The following is a 13823-nucleotide window of genomic DNA, read 5'->3' as shown; positions in this document are numbered from 1 at the left end:
GCATTTATTTGTACCGAGGAAGCTGTTTGCCCAACTAAAACAAATCACAACTACCTGTATTTTTACCCAATTTTCACAAGATTTGGTTTGTTACAAATAGGAGAGATGTGGCTATGATAGAGGAAGCTGTCATACATAAAATAGTGTTTTAATGCTGAAATACGTTGTTTAAACAACATATTTAATAAATGTATGGTCATTAACAGACAGACGTATGGCTAATTAATGTATAAATACATGATTTCATACTGAAATACTTTATTTTATGCTATTGAACAAAGATAGACATGTTATGGCATATGATTAAATATGTAAATAAACATGTGCTTTCATGCTGAAATACTGTTTTATGCTCTTAAGCAAGGAGACATGTAGTACATACTGATAAATGAATAAATTATTATATTGTATATTTAATAAAAAAACAAGTTGGATTATTTTATTCACATTTATTTCGCTCTCACATATACAATCCTGAGCCTTCTCTCCGCACCAACAATAGTTTCCTCATACTTTTGCGTGCTGTACATGCACACATGCAGGCACACAGTTTTTTGAGACCCAGTATGCAAAGTAAATTTTTTTAGCCCTTAAATACATTTTATTATGTACTTGGAGTCTCTAGAATAGCAAAGAATGTGAATGCTGTCAGTCAAGGAGCTGTGTAGATATCTTTATATTCTTTTTGGGTCATATTTTTCAAGCTGTTCAGTTTTCTCTCATTTTTACACTGTTTTTAAACAATTACGTCACAATATTATCTGCGAAGTTGCTAAACAAGGTCATAAACTACTGGTTAACCAATTTGACAAATCCACAATTTTTTGGAGCGATCTTGTAGTACAAATTGAAAAATGCCGACACTACAAGTGCTTGGCTGTTCATTACCAGCCTCGTGAGACCATCCTGATCTCGCGAGCTTTCAAGGTTTCACTCGCAGATCAGTCTGGCTACTCTCCGTTGAAGAAAATTTGGAGCCGTTCACCAAACGAACGTCCAATCAGCGTTGGCTTTGAGGCGGGTTTAGGTGTGACGCAACGAGAAGTGCGACAGTTCAGTCTAAAGAACATGGCGGCTTCAGCCGATGAAACTAGCGTTAGCGTGGCTATCGAGCAAGTTTTATCGGAATTACAGAGTATTTCTTTGCTGAGCTAACGAGCCTTTACCTGCAGCAGCAAGAGTGGCCTGGCTTGTGGTTGTGTTTTCGTCGTCGCTCGTAACAGAGGAGGACGAATCTGATTGGTTTATTTGGCCCGTCTATCACCAACATAGGCCAATCAGCTAACCAGTATTTTCGCCCCTTCCCAAAATTACTTCAACGGAAGGTTTCCAGATGGATATGCGGAGCAAATCTATCTGGGGGAGTCAGGTAAGTTCATTACACCACCACTGCAAAAATAGCTCAACAGGGCTGAGTGGAACTCTCTACGACCTGAAGGGGAGGGGGGGCGGGGCATGAAGGGCCTTCTTCACATTTAAAGAGACAGTACCAAAACGTGTTGCTCTCAGGCGCACCTCAGAACAGGGATAAAAAGCAGGAACGTCGGCATAAATTATTGAGGACTTCAGAAAAAAAACTGTTGCAGTGCCACTATATAGACCACAACTGAATGATTTCAATTTGAAAAGCATGATATGTCCCTTTTAATAAAACTGTTGTAGTCAATAATTGTGTGTAACTGTCTATGTATTGCCACTGTCACACATAAATTTCCCCATTGTGGGACAGTAAGATAATGTCTCATCTTATATTATGTTTTTAGCTCTTGATATTTTAGGACACCCATCAACCCAATGGCTAATGTTTCACATGTTGTATTTAATAACTTCAGTGACATGCTACCTGTCTCTACCGATTCCTACTGTCTGCTGTGAGATATTTGAGAGTTTTGTTCATGTTTCATATCACACTACATTATCTCAATGGGTCTGATCTGATCTGGGCCCAGGACTTTTTATTTCTTAATTCTCAGTCGGTCCTTGGTAGGTTTACTGGTATGTTTGGATCACTGTTATGCGGAAGGGTCTTGTACTTCTGCTTTAGTTATTTTTTTTACAGATATTTTTCTCAAACACCTTATCTTACACACTAGAACTGGTACATTCCTTAATAGTGAAATGGGCAGTTCCTGGTGCAACATTGGTTTCCCAAACCTTGATACTTCCATCTCTGTGCTTCACTGTTGGTTTGAGGTTCTAGTCCTGGAATGCAATGTGTTCTCTGTCAAAATTATTCAGTCTTAAACTCATTTGTTTAAACAACATTTTTCCACCAGCCCTGCCCTTTGTCCACATTCTCTATGGCTCTATGACTATGTGTCACTTTAATCTGATTTTCCTTTTTTTCTAAGAAAGCTAAGGTTTCCTCCTTACACACCTATTAAATTTAAGCTTTTGTAGTTTCTTTCTGATTATCCAGGCATATACTTTCATATCAGCAGTAGCAAGAGCCTTATGTGGATGCTGTGATGGGATTTAAAGGTTTTTGGAGACTTCTTTTAGCATCTTCTGGTCGGTTTTTGGAATGAACTAGCTCAGAAGGCCAGACCTGAGAAAAGTGGCACTTGATCCGAATGTCCTCCTTGTTAACTATTTCCTGTATAGTGGAATTAGCGATTTCAAATTCATTTGAAACCTCTTCAAATTCTTATCAGATTCATGAGCTGCAACAAATGTTACTGAAGCTCTTGATCTCACCATGGTGTTTACTCTGACATCAACAGAGTGAATTAGTGCAAATTCTGAGTAAGGTTGTTCTCGTCATTTGCATCTGATGTGGTACGCCTGAGTGAAATTTTAGCCACTTTAAGTGGAAAAATTGTGGGTAATTATTAAGTTACTCTTCAAGAGTACCATTGCCTAATATTTTTTTCAGAATCTTTTAGCTTTTTTCTTTAGTTTTGAAAGTTTGGGGATATTACATATTTCTCAGCATTGTTAAAATTGATATCAAATTGCCACATATCCTGTTATGTTAAAACATCGGTTGTTGTAGGGTTTTCTTATTCTTTCACACGACTGTGTTTGTTTATATATATATATATATATATATATATATATATATATATATATATATATATATATATATATATATATTTCATTTGTAAAATAAAAGTGGACTCAGTAACATCCAGAGTAAGTAATGATGAACTCTATGAACCTAAAGAAAACCCCCTCCCCATCTCTCCTTCTCCAAGTATCTCTTAACGTCTCAACCCTGGTTTGTCTCACCTAATTCTATCTCCTGATCCATCCATCAGTGTATGTTGTTTCTCTCTTCTCACACACCCTGTTCTTCCTTACTTATTGGCTTGTATCTCATCGTGTCTCTCTGCCACTCTCCCTCCCATCATCCTCTTTCCGTCTTTCTCTCTCTCTCTCTCTCTCTCTCTCTCTCTCTCTCTCTCCCTTGTTGAGCTGGTGAATGAGAGGCTGAGCGAATAAGTACGAACGAGCGGGCGTAGCCGCTGATGCACTCCTGGTCATTAATAAAACTTTTATACAGTCAGGAAATGCATTTGAGCCCTGGTGGCTGGAGCTCCTCTCAGACGCACAGGAAATGGGCGCTTGGCCAGCAGCCAATCTTGCTATTTCAGGGGGTCGTCCGGAGCCAATCAAGCTCTGCTTGGCCAGTTAATGGATCTGTGGCTCTGCTCTTCTCTACACCCAAATATTAGCAGCAATTAGAGAATGTGTGGCGGGCTGCATGCACACAACAAAATGAAACATTACAGTTGTCTGGTACCCAAATCAGACAATCCTATACAATAAACTGCTACAAAAGCATGAATTATTGTATGCAATCTTCTGTCCCGGTCAATTTATGTAAAGTAAGTCCAGTCTTTTTACACCTTTCACTAAAAAGAGCTGTTAAAACATTGCATACAGTCCTGATAAAGTCATTCATCATATCTTAAGGCAGTCGTTTTAAGCAGCCAGAATTATTTATGATAAAATTCAATTAGATGAAAAAATATTTTTTACCCCAAAGGGAAATTAAATGTCTTCGTGGCTCATATTATTTAAGTGTCCTTAAGAAATAGTTATAGATTGTGATTTGGCTTTGGGCAGGGAGGATCTGGATAAGCCTGTTGTTGTGAAGTGGATGCTCAGGGTTGTCTGTAATGTTCTTTGTTTTATAAAATCTGCTTCTCTGCACAATCAACTCATAATGGCAGATGTTGCACACTGTAGTCACAAAGACGATCTGTAGATTTATGCTACCAAAGCTTCCTCGGTTTGTTCTGTCCCTTCTTGCGAACTGCTTCACTGTTGCATCTTCAGTCTAGTCTGTTGTCCGGGTAAACACTGATATATTTATACTCCTCAATTCAGTTCATTTATATAGCCCCCATTCACAGCACATCATTGCAAGGCACTTTACAAAGTCAATTCAATCAAATTATACAAAAAGATTGGCTAAAACTTTTCTATTTAAGGAAACCCAGAAGACTAGCTATGTTTCTATCCAACTGTCATGTGAATTTTGAGGGAACATTTAAAATATTGCAAAAAAGAAAAAAAATTGAAATTGGCATGTTTCGATCTACTGGTTTAGAGCTAATTAACCAGGCTACCCAAAGCGTAACTTCTTCAGAAGTTGTTGACACACGTGGCTGAAATAATAAACATGAAGTACAGGTTGCAAACTAGGATGGACCACACATCTGAGAAAAATTTTGTATTTCATGAATGTGTTGTTATCGGGTAAGTTGTAATTGTTTTGTCATGTCAACTACTACTGCTGATGTTTCATGCTGTCTGGAGACATAGAGAAAAAAACAACAACAATTCTGTGCACGTTACGGGAATATCCATGAAGACGCCGACAGTGGAAACAGTTGATCAGTGATGTGAGGTAAATCTTTGCTGTCAGAATTTATTTGGCAAATGTGTTTCCATCTCCCATTGTGTACATTAACTCTTTTTTTGGAATGGCCAAAAACCCACCTCAAACGAGCATAAAAATTTTTCTCTTGGAAATCTAGAAAGTTATTTTGAATTTTGCCTTTTCCAGCAACCATCTCTACTGCAGTATTTCTATACGTGCATAAAAAATTGCTGATGGCATTGATTGTCCGCATCCACTGCTTCGTCATGAGCATGAAGCAACAGGGGATAGTTGCTTGCATTATGTGGTTGACTTTGCAGCAATCCCTCATACCAAGCATGCATGTAGCGACAGTGGAGAGGAAAACTCCCCTTTAACAGGAAGTAACCTCCAGTAGAACCAAAGCCAGGCTTACCGTGAGTGTCCATCTATCATGGGGGTTTTGATAAGAGAGAGCATACACACAAAACGAACACAGAGACACTGATCCAGGAGTACTTTTTATGTGATAAAAGTAAAAATGTAATAGAAGTTCCTTTAGCGGGTTCATCAAGGAGAGAAACATAGCCAAGCTGATGAGCTATGAGATAAGTTTTTTTTTTCAAATCTATGATGAAAGAGAGTACATATAGTTTTGTAGGAGAAACGATTTTAAACACTGAAAGACAGAGCCAAGCCATCATCTATAGAAAGAGAAGGTCCATCTTTAGTCCATCTGATCAGATTCATCGGGATTTATGAATAAATATTATTGAGTATAATCAGCATAACAGTGAAAATATATCCCACTGACAATATTTAGTAAAGAGAATGTGCCCAATCACTGAACCTTATACCTCTTTACAAGTAATCCTGGAATGTAAAGAACATTTTTCATCATTGTCCTTCAAACAATGCCACAAAGTGCTCTACCAGCTCTCTGTACTCAGACACTTGTCCATCTCTGACACTTCCAACAACTGTGGACTCCAAGTGTTTCTGCAGATGTCAGGACTCCATCTCAGACTCAGGACTTAGAGTGAAAATGAACGGTGAGAGTACAGTCCCCTGTGGTACTCTTGTGCTGCTGACTACCTGGTTAGACGCATGACCCTTCAATCTTTCAAACTGTGATCTCTCGGTATGGTAATTGTTGATCCAGGTGATTGTTCCTGTCTGATAAATTAAACTAATTAAAGGCTGAATTGTGTTAAATATACTGGAGGAATCAATGAACATTATTCTCGCGGTGCTGCTTGCTTTGTCCAGATGATTGTGGGTGATGTTTCTAGAGAGAGAGAGAGAGAGAGCAGTGGGATGGGAAGGTGAAGGAAACAGAAACTCTTGATTTGGTTGATGTTTGGGCTTTAGTTGATTTTGTATTCAATCTCAGTTTATAATCTTTTCCAGAAAAGTTATTTTTGTGTTTCTGAAGTCATTTAACTTGGACGTGTGAATCATTCAGGAATAACATAGCATGTAATCTAAAGGGAAGAACCAGTGATGTGTCGACATATAACATAAGACTTTGCAAAGAATACGTGTTAAATTGGATCTTGATGAACTTTAATATTAATGACCTGTCATAAAAAAATTCAGTTTTCTTGTATTTTTCATAGCTTCAACTAAAGATAACAGAATTTGACAGCAAGAAACAACTATTTCATGTTCAATGCCAGTTCTTGTTGTTTTATTCTTTCTGTTTCTCAGACATGACTTATTAATTTGTCTTCCTTTTACTTGCAAAACAGTTAAAATCCAAAATGAGATTGTCATAAGATCTCCAGAAGGCTTGAAAAAACATTTTTTAAGACTCCTAAAAATGTTTAAGAATGTCTGGTGGGCTGAAAGCATAATAAAAATATATATTTTTTGAAAATTTAGAGGTGGCTCCCATTTAATAATCAAGCTCCATCATATGTTCCTAACAGAGCACTTTGCTCTCAGACTGCAGGTCTGCTGGTGGTTCCTAGAGTCTCTAAAAGTAGAATGGGAGGCAGATCCTATAGCTATCAGGCTTAGGTTGCTGGAGGATATCAGGGTCTATTTCTCTAACTCTGCTTAGTTCTTCTACTGTTCTCCAATTTGTGTTATTTTATTGTTATTGTTCAATTTATGTTCTCTCTGTTTTTTTCTCTTCATACTAGGTACATGAGGTCTGGCGTTCTGTTAGCTGTGAGTACACCATTTCTTATTGTACACCATTTCTTATTAAAAAAAAAGTTTAATCAAGTTTGTTAGACATTTGCTATCGAGTAATCAAACCTGTCATCATCAATGTGTGACGACAGACATTGGGGCACATCAAGCAATATTAACTTTCACCCCTACTTCTTGTCCAAATGTTCAGTCTGGCACTCCAGAATCCGCAGAAATAACATGTGTGTGTGTATGTCCAACAATGTGCGAGCAGTTCTGGTCACATGACACATGTTGTGCCTCTCATTCGCTCTGTGGGTGGGATGCCTGCTCTGCATCCAGGAGGTGTTTGTTACGAGCACACAACAATGTGCGACTTTGTCATATACGGATACACAGAAGCACAGAGCGTGTGCAGAGAGGAGAGCCAGAAGAAATAAATGACTTTGTCAGCTGGATGCCCCTAATCAGGCCATGTGTGATTGATCTCTGCATGACCCAGAACATTTCCACCCATCTACTACTTTCATTGGCATCAACTTATTCTTGCTTAGTTTGCACTCGTGTGTGACTATCTACAGAAGGGGAACGGTTTTTAAATGTTACAAGTGTACTTTTAAGTTAAAAGAGAAAGACAGTTTTATCAGAAATGGATTATTAAAATTGAGATAGCATATAATGAGATATCTGTGCAGACTAATACGTCAATTGTTTCTCTTCTCCGTGCCTTGCTCCACTTGCAGGTCATCTTCATTTTTAGATTCTCGCACTGTAATCTCTAACACCGATTATAATGTTCATATCACAAATTTGGCCAAACTATTGTATTGCTTTTATGGATCTACTGTTAACACTGCTCATCTATTATATCATTATATTATAGTTCTTACCTTTTTGGTAGATGGTGAAAATTGTCTTCACCTTGATGGTCTTTGGTTTTCATCGGCGTGATCATAGAGACCTGACGGCTTCATCAGTTACGCGATCTAAATATGAAGGAGGCTGTAACGGGTATCCAAGCGAGGAGCATGTGGAACAACCTTGTTTTCGCCGGCATTCCTGAACGCACAGACGAATACCCAGAAACCACAGAGGTCTTTGGGCTTAGATTTCAGTTTCAACAGAGAATACTAGATTGATTGAAAAGCTCCACAGCCTGATTTCATGAGAGTTTCACTATATAACTGACGGTCATTAGCATAAAGACCTACTTGCAGTTAACCTCTGTCCCAACTCGGTGCTAACATACATCCTTAGGGAACACCTAAGATAGTGCAAGTGTAGTTAATGTATTGATTTCTAGGTATTTATTGTCCAATACATTTATAGTTATTTATAACCAGAATTGCTGGTGTAATCGTTGTATGGTGTAAACTAGGGCAATTTTAGCGGGTCATCAAAATGGGAGATTGTGTTCTGGACACTGTGACTTTGTAACCAACATTGCCAGCTTGGGAATTTCCCCCAAGGAATTATTGTTACTGAGCTTATGTATTTACATTTATTTATTTAAGTAAAATAACTAAAATTGCTCTCAGTCTCTTTTCACTCAAGAAGACCAGAATCATTGTTCCCCCAGTACAAAACGTTTATTTAAAATGAATATAAAACAATGGGGCTGCACAGTGTACTCTGGCTTCTACCCACAGTCCATAAACATGACTGCTAAGTTAACTGGTCCCTCCAAACTGTTCTTTAGGTGTGGTTGTATACATGCATCGCTTTGACCAGCCTTCACGATTGCAATATTGCTCATAATGACATTTTTGAAAAAAAGTATTGCGATTTGAAGTTAAATCGTTGTGAAATCACAGAAGAGAAGGATATTGTGACTGTAAGGCTGAAGCCACAAGGAGCAGCAGAGTCACCGAAAGTTATTTATTAAACATTAAATAACTTAAAAATGTGCTTAATGGCACAACACCGCTCTTCTCTGATCTAAAGCCTAAATAAAATTTAGTGAGAATTTATCAGAAATTGCTTAAGGGGGATATTTAGAAAATGATTATTAAAGAGTCCATAAGCATTTCTGTCAAACTGGTTGTATAACATGCATTTTATGAGATCTCTTTTGAAGAGGATGCCTCATATGTCTTGAGAAGAAAGGGGCACTTCCTCATGAAGGTGGATTTGGTTTCTTTTAGATAATCTCATTGTCTCTTTCTTTTTCCCCATCTTAAAGTATCTCTATCAGCAGTTTGTTTCATCTCAGATACTTTTCTCAACAGGAAACAGAGCTCCCCCTCAACCCCATTAGGGACCAGTGTCCAGTTACACTTATTCGTGCGTGTATGTGTGTGAGTTTCTGCGCCTGCACATAGTGTATCTTGGTGTTTCTCAGATCTTGCTGAGTAAGGACAGAAACTAAAAGAAAAAAATTAATACAAAAGTAGGGTTACATACACACCCAAACGCACATGAATGAGGTTTCTCACACAACCACACACACACACACAAACACACACAGACACACAAAAGGCGGGCTTCATATTACAGCCGTACAGCATTTTCAGCATGATCAGTCAGTGATGTCACCTACTGAACAAATGAATGGGGGGAAAGAACCACAATCTCCTTGATCACTTCCACTTCAAGCCTGTCTTTTGGCCAGAAATGAACATGTTTCAGAATTGAGAGAAAAATGCTTTTTTTTTTGCTCCTGACTTGACTCTGCACAGAAGGAGACAGAAAGGAATGAATCATTGAATCAATGAATCAGGAATCATTGATGAACACATTTTACCTGACAAAACCGCAAGTGAGTGTTTTGGCTAAAAAATAAAATTAAAATTATGTTCCATTCAGCTTTGGCTTCTAATTAAAATAAAAATTGGTGTACCGACATAGCTCATGTAAAAATAGCAACTAAGATGTTTGGTATCTACTTTATAGGAGGTTTGGGACAGTTCTCAGTAAAAAAAAAAACAATATCACAAAAAATGAAAACTATTTCACCTGGGTGCCTCAGCAATAGTTGGCTGCTTTGAAATGGGTGATGAGAGTGAATATAGGCAAGGCAAGGCAAATGTATTTATTTAGCACAATTCAGAACAAAGACAATGCAAAGTGCTTTACATGATTAAAATATAGCAAAATAAGACAGAATAAAATGTAGGAATAAAATGTAGATAGAAAAAAGAACAAAAAAGTGGTGATTCAGTTAACTAGAACAGTTGAAGGCAATCCTAAACAAATGTGTTTTTAATCTTGATTTAAAGGAACTCAGGCTTTCCGCACCATTACAATTTCCTGGAAGTTTGTTCCAGATCAGTGGAGCATAGGAACGAAATGCTGCTTCTCCATGTCTGGTTCTGGTTCTGGTTCTGCAGAGTAGGCTGGAGCCAGAAGACCTAAGTGGTCTGGATGGTTGATGCCCTGATAACAAGTCTGTGATGTATTTAGGTGCTAAGCCATTCAGGGATTTATAGACTAACAGAAGGATTTTAAAGTCTATTCTCTGAGATACAGGGAGCCAGTGGAAGGACTTTAGAACTGGGGTGACTTTCTTAGTCTTAGTGAGGACGCGGGCAGTAGTGTCTGGATCAGTTGCAGCTGTCTGATCCACTTTTTAGGCAGACCTGTGAAAACACCGTTGCAGTGATCAGTTCTACTAAAGATAAACGCATGGATTAGTTTTTCCAGATCCTGCTGAGACATTAGTCCTTTAATCCTAGAAATGTTCTTCAGGTGATAGAAAGCTGACCTTGTAACTGTCTTTAGATGCTTTTGGAGGTTCAGGTCTGAGTCCATCACTACTCTCAGATTTCGGGCCTGATTAGGACTATGATGGGCAACTTTGTCACTCGGAGTGAGCTGAACCATCTGCAGCTACACGTGACAAAAACTAAGGAGCTAATAGTGGATCTGAGGAGGACAAAAACACCTGTGACCCCTGTTTCCATCCAGGGGGTCCCTGTTGACACTGTGGAGGAGTATAAGTACCTTGGAGTGTACTTTAACAATAAGCTGGACTGCCATCCATCCATCCATCCATCCATCCATCCATCCATCCATCCATCCATCCATCCATCCATCCATCCATCCATCCATCCATCCATCCATCCATCCATCCATCCATCCATCCATCCATCCATCCATCCATCTAATTGGTAAATGGACTGAATTTATATAGCACCTTTCCAGTCATACTGACCATTCAAGGCGCTAACCCTCAATAATAGCTCCTAGCTCTTGTTCTGTAACCTTTCACAGAGTTAACTGTAAGAACTCTATTGTGGGGAGGAAAGGAGCGTCGGACTGCTGTTCCGATTTCAGACAGCCTTTAACTTCGACGTCATTATGTGACGGAAACACACGTGGATTGTCAAATCAGAGCCTACAAAGTGCGCACTCTCTTCTCTCTACACATTTTCGTTAATTTCAGTGAGACGGGCTGTGCTCATATATTATTTCACTCAAAGGACTTTGGGATACTTTCGGCTTCTTAAGAGACATGACAGGGTTCCTAGGCAAAACTAGCTGCTATAGGAAGCATACAGGCTCCTTTTCAAACCTCCTTTCTTACTGACTGCACTATTTGGACAGCACTTATCATGGCGACCACTGACGCACTTCTGCTTTGGCTAAAGAGTCCTTGGTCAATAAAGATGTTCAGAAGGAGCCTCAAAATGATTTGACTTCTATTTTCAAACCACTCTGTTTTCTAAGGCTCAGCAAGAGAGATAGATATTCTGGGAATAAGGAGGTTGTAATCTTGATTCCAACTTTCCTCTGCCACAGGTCAATGTGTTCTTGGGCAAGACACTAAATCTCAGGTTGCTCCTTGTATGTAAACCAGTATGTGAACAGGCTAACTTAACTAAAAGTGATTGATCATTAGGGGCCAAATAGCTCAAATGTAATTTACTGAAATTTGGTGCGTTAATGCACAGTGCTTGGAAAATGCTGGCATGTTTCCAATTTCATTCTCACTCCGCAGCATTTGTATGCATCGTTTGGTACTCCTGAAAAACATGCCACTTGTTTTTTTTTTTTTTCCATTTCCAACTGTTAGATGCATGATGAACTCATCTAACATGGTACCCCGGATGGTGTGGAAACAGGCTAACAGCCATCCACAATACTTAACACTGTATGAGATTCTTTTCCATCCATAGATTCTTGGTTTCACACTGGACCCACCTGGAGTGGTTGATGCTGATAAGCTAAGTCTCAATCTCATCTAACAGATTTTTAGAAGAGTCTGTGTGTTTAAATTTGTATTGGTCGTACAAAAAGTGTGGGTAGGGTATCAAAACTCACTTTAATCTTGGGACCAACATCCTTCTACATCTGGCGCTGAGGAGTCGCTGGAAAAAAGTAATGATGCTGCTGCAACCGGATGTCCTCTTTTAAATACTGTTATATACTGAACATGCAGCTGCAGTAAATATACGCTCCTTGGGCTGAAGTGGCTGCCAGACTATATGTAAAGCACTGAATACACTTCTTATGCTGTCACAATCCATCCCTGTGCCTTCTTTTCCAGGTGTTTATTGGCATCTGAGAGAAACTACAACATGGGTAACAGAGAGTTACTAGCATTCAAACTGGCCCTAGAGGAGTGGGGCCATTGGCTGAATAGAGCTGTGCATCGTTTCATCATCTGAACAGACCTCAACCTAAACACTACCAGGCTTAATCTAAGAAACGCCATGTGGATTCTCTTATTTGGTTGAATTTTCTCTATCGTTTAGACCAGAAGCCAATGATTTTAAACCTGATGCTCTTACCTAGAAGCTCGAGCCAAGAGGTAGACAAAGAGGATTCTGATTTAATGGTTTTGACCCATGCCTGACTTCTGACTTCGCTATACCTGCCAGATTTGCAAAGATATGATCTGCTTTCAGAACCAAATGTCCTGGTAGAGTAGAACTGATGTATTTTTTCCTCATATAAGGAGCAACATGCAGCATGTTCCCTCACCTGCTGCTCATACTGGGCAGCTTCCCGTGATACCACCATAAACAAGCAGCTGTAGAAACTGCATCATGTCCAGGTGATGTGTTTTACTATATTGTTGCAATAAATTCAGTGATTGATTTGTGCATTTGTGCACTGCTTTCTTTAATTTGTGGTCAGCTATCTTCCTCATGATTGTGACTGGGCCTCTTAAGTAAAAAGGTCCAGTGATCATATTCACAAAGAATTCTGAGACTAAAAGTAACTAAAAGTGATGTCATTTTAAACAAAAATCTTAGAATTTCTTGAATTCTAAGTCTAAATCTCTAATATTGACTGCTGCTCAGGGTGAGATTTAAGCAATAGTAAAGATTTACTAGAATCTTTGGCTTCTTTCTTTTATACAAATGAAAATTTTCCACATGAAAATTAGCTACACAGGAGTGCAATTAACTACATTGTCCCCTGTCAAGGGAAAAAAAAGTACATCATGTTTGAAAAACTACACTATGCTCATGAAAAATTGGCCAGTGCCAGAATTCACAAAGATTCACAGAATCCTCTCAGAGAGCCCCTATCGTAGCCAAACAATGTGTACAGATGAGTCTTAGCTTAAGAACGATTCAGATAGCTGTTGAGAGTGACTCTGAGTAAGAAATGGCAGATTTTTTTTTTTTTTATCTTAGTGAGGAAGTGTGGTTGACCCTGTTGCTAGGTGTGACACTTTCAAGAGCTGTGACTAGTTGAAAACACAAAAAAAAACAAAAACAAATGCACTCCTAGTCACAAAAGGAGAGAAATGAACTGATTAATCTGGATCAAGAAAGTTATGTTTACTTGCCAGTCATTTTATTACTTTATCCATTTGATATTAATGCGCACTCACCTATCAGCATTTTGATGAGATTGTCTGCTTGTATTTGGCAAAAAAAGCAAGGCATCTGTCCACTCAGCTCTGGGAAGAGAATTAGAG

The sequence above is a fragment of the Fundulus heteroclitus genome, chromosome 11 (assembly GCF_011125445.2).
Source record: "Fundulus heteroclitus isolate FHET01 chromosome 11, MU-UCD_Fhet_4.1, whole genome shotgun sequence".
NCBI lineage: Eukaryota > Metazoa > Chordata > Actinopteri > Cyprinodontiformes > Fundulidae > Fundulus > Fundulus heteroclitus.
Note: the sequence above shows the minus strand (reverse complement) of the source record.